This window comes from Coregonus clupeaformis, chromosome 37 (assembly GCF_020615455.1).
Source record: "Coregonus clupeaformis isolate EN_2021a chromosome 37, ASM2061545v1, whole genome shotgun sequence".
Classification (NCBI taxonomy): domain Eukaryota; kingdom Metazoa; phylum Chordata; class Actinopteri; order Salmoniformes; family Salmonidae; genus Coregonus; species Coregonus clupeaformis.
The window spans coordinates 4,104,168-4,110,167 of NC_059228.1; positions in this window are offsets into that span (position 1 = coordinate 4,104,168).

Below are 6,000 nucleotides of genomic sequence, written 5' to 3' on the forward strand. Positions count from 1 at the left end.
AGGAAAGTGACATCATCCTTAGTGCTGCTTGCAGAATAGTAGTCAGGGATTGACTCTAGGGAGAACTACAATAGACACTGAGTGTACAAAATACAAAACACCTTCCTACTATTGAGTTACACACCTTTTTGCCCTCAGAACAGCATCAATTTGTCTGGACATGGACTCTACAAGATGTCAAAAGCATTCCACAGGGCTCCTCAAACCGGTTCGCCTGGCACCTACTAACATACCCCGTTCAAAAGCACTTCAATCTTTTGTCTTGCCCATTCACCCTCTGAATGGCGCACACACAATCTATGTCTCAATAGTCTCGGCTTGAAATTCTTCTTTAACCTGTCTCCTTTCCTTCATCTACATTGATTTTATGTGGATTTAACAGGTGACATCAATAAGGGATCATAGCTTTCACCTGGATTCACCTCGTCAGTCTGTCATGGATAGAGTAGGTGTTCCAACTGTTTTGTACACTCAGTGTATATTAGTATTACAATGGATCTTTATGGTATTATACATTGCTATGTTGAGGTTGGATTTTGCAATATTCCTAAATTAATATTTGCGCTGCTCTTGGAACAATTAATATTGAAACAAAAGTTAATGCGTTCATTCATACATTTTCTTGGAGTATCATATTTTTCTTGGAGTGTCAAGGGGGGGGGTCAATTGAAATGCTCTCCTATACTATCTTCTCTCGTATCGACCGAAGATGTAAGGACTTGATTTTTCCTATTTTTTAAGGCTATTGAACAACTTGATTTTCTAAAGCCAAGGGGAGATTGTGGAGAAATATTACGACATCGTAATAGCTGACTAAATCAAACCTGATCTACCTCAATACCACAGGAGGCTGCTAAGGGGAGGACTGCTCATAATAATGGCTGGAATGGAGTGAGTGGAATGGTTCCAGCCATTTGTATGAGCCCGTCCTCCCCAATTAAGGTGCCACCGGCCGCCTGTGCTCTATACCCAACATGGTCTCATAGATTAGACGTAACATAGTAAAATAAATCCGGTAGAAGCAGATTAATATGATATGTTTGGTATGGTTACATAAAACAGAAGGTTAATTAAGGCAAAAACTAAAGTTGGGTGAGCGTGTAACACGAACATCTAGCAACCCAAAGGTTGCATGTTCTAAAATCACGGACAACTTTAGCATTTTAGCTAATTAGCAACTTTGCAACTACTTACTACTTTTAAGCTACTTTGCAACTACTTAGCATGTTAGCTAACCTTAACCCTTTGAACTAACTCATAATCTTAACCCCTAACCCTTAGCCTAGCTAACGTTAGCCACCTAGCTATATTATTTTGCTAAATGTTTTGCTAATTAGTAACATATTGTACAAATTGCAATTCGTAACATATATGAATTGCAATTCGTAACATATATGAATTGCAATTCGTAACATATACGAATTGCAATTCGTAACATACCATATGAAATGGATGATGGACAACCACATATTAATACATACCATACGAAACGTAACATATCATACCAATTGCTGTGTCCCGGATTTACATTTACTATGTTTGGTCTACATCCGAGTCCAGGTTGCTATACCTGTCAGTTGTGTAGATAGAAATGTGTAGATGCCAACTTTTATAGACACAATAACATGACTGCATTTCATAATGATGGAATAAATCTTCCATAAAATCTAAAGTGTATAGTGTATTTTTTTTGTTTCTCTAATTCTATGGAGATCCTTATTTTCGAATTTTATAATGCCAACCACTTATTTATACTCTGTAGAAAATATTGATTTATAATTTAGCTTCAAGGTTATCTTTCAAAATTGCTTTTCTTTCAAATCAGTTCATCCCCTTTCTACTACACGTGAGCACCTGCCTTTTACAACCTCTGAGCAACGATTTTACCCAACCACTATTAACCCATTTTAGTTATTATGAACAGTGCATTTGACTATCAACGGTAGAAACATTACACACAGATTTTTTCGTGTCTGCATACATGGGGAAAATATATTGATTTGTCCAAAATGGAATCAGATTGACTGCTTTAGTCCTTTTGAGCTCAAATAATTAAAAGCATGCACTATTCTACTTTACTTTAGGATTTTATTTTGGAGCATGTATTTCCTTGTGTACCAAACTAAGCACGGCAAAAACCTATGGCCCAATTCCAAAACAATAAATAGACTTCTGCAACTATACTGAACAAAAATATAAATGGAACATGTAAAGTGTTGGTCCCATGTTTCATGAGCTGAAATAAAAGATCCCAGAAATGTTTAATACGGACAAATAGCTCATTTCTCTCAAATTTTGTGCACAAATTTGATTACATCCCTGTTAGTGAGCATTTCTCCTTTGCCAAGATAATCCATCCACCTGACAGGTGTGGCATATTAAGACGCTGATTAAACAGCATGATAATTACACAAGTACACCTTGTGATGGTTACAATAAAAGGTCCCTCTAAACTGTGCACACAACACAACATTTGTTACACAACACAATGCCACAGATGTGTCAAGTTTTGAAGGAGCGTGCAATTGGCATGCTGACTGCAGGAATGTCCACCAGAGCTGTTGCCAGATAATTGAATGTTCATTTCCCTACCATAAGCTGCCTCAAACTTCATTTTAGAGAATTTGGCAGTACGTCCAACCGGCCTCACAACCGCAGACCACGTGTTACCACGCCAGCCCAGGACCTCCACATCTGGCTTCTTCACCTGCCGATCGTCTGAGACCAGCCACCCGGACAGCTGATAAAACTGTGGGTTTGCACAACCGAAGATTTTCTGCCCAAACTGTCAGAAACCGTCTCAGGGAAGCTCAAGTGCGTGCTTGTCGTCCTCACCAGGGTCTTGACCTGACTGCAGTTCGGCGTCGTAACCGACTTCAGGGGGCAAATGCTCACCTTTGATGTCCACTGGCACGCTGGAGAACTGTGCTCTTCATGGATGAATCCCGGTTTCAACTGTACCGGGCAGATGGCAGACAGCGAGTATGGCGTTGTGTGGGCGAGCGGTTTGCAATGTCAACGTTGTGAACTGAGTGCCCCATGGTGGCGGTGGGGTTATGGTATGGGCAGGCATAAGCTACGGACAACGAACACAATTGCATTGTATCGATGGCAATTTGAATACAAAGCGATACCGTGACGAGATCCTGAGTCCCATTGTCGTGCCATTCATCAACAATCAACAAGCTGATCAACTCTATGCAAAGATGTGTCGCGCTGCATGAGGCAAATGGTGGTCACACCAGATACTGATTTCCTTATATGAACTAACTCAGTAAAATGTTTGAAATTGTTGCGTTTATATTTTTCTTCAGTGTATTATTGGCTATAGAGAGAGAGAGACCTAATCGTGTGGGGTTTCGGGTTGTGTCAGTAGGTAAGCATTAATACACTCCAGACTGTGCGTTGCCAAGGAATTACCGCAAATCTCAGCGGTGTGAGAAGGCACGAGGCCAAAGGCTGCCCCACGTAGCTGCTGATGGAGTACTCGTCACCTGTAAACGTCCTCACCTCAGCGTAGAACTAGCGCAGGTTTTCGTTCATCTTCACCTCTCCATCAGTCTCCCAATATAACGTCACCCCTGCGTGCACAGCCCAGTCAGTGGAAACGGTCAATGCCCAACTAGTGACCTTTTTAGTGTTGCGCTCCTCCTTTTCGCTCTCAATCTGGTCCAGTTCAGCTACTGCAAGCTGGACAAGCCTGTTCTTTATCTTCAGCCTTTCCTCATCAACTGTTGGCCAACGTTTTTCAGCCAGGTCACCCGTGACACAAGTCAGTGTTTCACGTCCATCCATGTCTGAGGATGTCAGGAAATGACGGGGAAACCGGCCACTAGCGTGCAACAGTGTTACCTTCAAGTAGGTTTCGGGTTTTGCTAGGGCATTATTGACTGGGATGGCATCTGCTTCTGATTCCAAAGGTTGCAAGTTCGAATCCAGTCGCTAAATGACGTCATCACCTAATTTGCTTAATTGGCGATGTGCATGTAATTGTGATGGATGCTGTAGGAGAGAGGAATAACGTCGTGGGAGAGACAAAAAGTGAGTAAAAAACACCCTACATTTACATCCCGCCCTGAATGTAAGCCAGGGCGGGATCAGCCAGCGGCGGCTTCCCGCATGCGCGATTCATCTCCAGTCTGGACGCGGAGGGGTGAACATCTCCTGCGCTGACTGCAGCTGGGAGGGACTGCTGCACGAGGACTGGGACACACCGCCTGTGAGTGCTTTGGGACGGGGGTGGGGCCCACGGCAGCACTCGCTGCTCATTGAGAAGAGTAAGAGCGATATGTGCTTTCACGTCAGAGTCTCCAAAAGTCTCCAATAACACCAGAAAAAGTTGCTCGATTTGTCGCTAGTCGCTTTTTTGAAAATGTGTCGCTAGAGGGGTCTGAAAACTTGCTAAATATAGCGACAGTCGCTAAGTTGGCAACACTGGTGAGAGCTACATAGTTGGATTTTTTTCAGGGTGAGGCCCCCATGTAAATAAAAATGTATCACAAAATCCTCCAGGTTTGTCTGTTGTTATTGAATGTCAGTTAATTATGCTAATTACCATTATCTGATTTTAAATATGTTCCATTCATGAGCATAAGTTCATATGTAGTTAGCAAATTATTTTCTGATAGGCTACTTTTTTTTTCCTGGGTTCTAGAACAAGTTGAAAACAACAGTCTTCCAGTCATTGCCCTAACGCAAGTTAGCATTGGCTCCCAGAAGTACCTTCATACTGCAGGCAGAGACAGAAAAATGGTATCCAGGAGTTCGTCTGGGCAGGAACTTGCAGTATCCCTTTAAGACTTGCACACCACAATGAATGTGATCTAGCATTCTGCCAATGGTCTATGGCGTTGTGTTTTAGGGACCACCTGCTTGCTGTAGGCCTAGATCACATTTTTCACGCGATTCTACATGTAGAATCGGTTGGCACTCAGTTCCAAAATTATGTTCAGAGGTGCTAAATAGCCTACCAGAAAACGCTATTGGTGTGTCTGAGTCCTAAGTGAGGTGACAGAGAAAGCTGCAGTTTTACGCTGACAGACTTCACATGATAAAGAGGGTCCTTACTGACACACGCACTCACACACACACAGATTGTTTCTCTCTATACTCTTAGAAAAAAAAATCTAAGAGTTTAATACTTTATTTCAATTTTCTCCTTGCCTCTAGTCGGAAGTCGTAATAACTTTATTTTCAGCAGTGCAAAAATTAATTACATGCATTTAATAACCAAAATATCATTATTATTCCCCCTTTTAATATCACAAATGCTGCACACAGGGGACGCTCTTAATAGCGCACGGGCCGTAACTGGCCATTACCCGACTGTAATGATATTACAGACCCAATTACCTGCCATTAGACCGGCTTCTCCACCTTATGTGCGTTGATCCAATCCCACCCTCCTCTTCCAATCCCACCCTCCTCTTTCAAATGTCAGGTGCAGTATGGAGCCTCATTTCGCCTCTCCATGGAGACTCCAGCGTCTGCGCTGTGATGTCCCAGATTCGCTTTAAAACTAATTGAAAGGGTCCCATGGTATATCGTTTATCCGTGGAAGCGATATAAAATTGTGGGACCCCTTGCTGTGAAGAAAATCAAAATTCTGGCCATTGTAAATGTTATGATATGCGCAGCCCGTTGTAAAGTGGACCCGGTAACCCACCTAAAGAGCAATTAACGGCCTGGCAGTCAATCTCAAACCCAACAGAAGTCATCTTAGATTTTTAATATAGAAGCAACCAAATAAAGAATGTGTGTGCGTGTGTGTTTTTATGGCCAGGGACTAACCACTGACATAACAGCAGAATAATCTGCCGGGGAAAATATTTGAATTCTCAGATACCTGGGAGAGTTGATGTTTCTCTCACACACACACACATACGGAGACACACACAGAGAGAGCGAGAGAGAGGTCCCACTCACAGTGAGAAGACAAAGCCGCGGTAATCCGATTAGAACCAATTAAGCGTGAGATTCTAAAGGCAGCAAGAGCTGAAA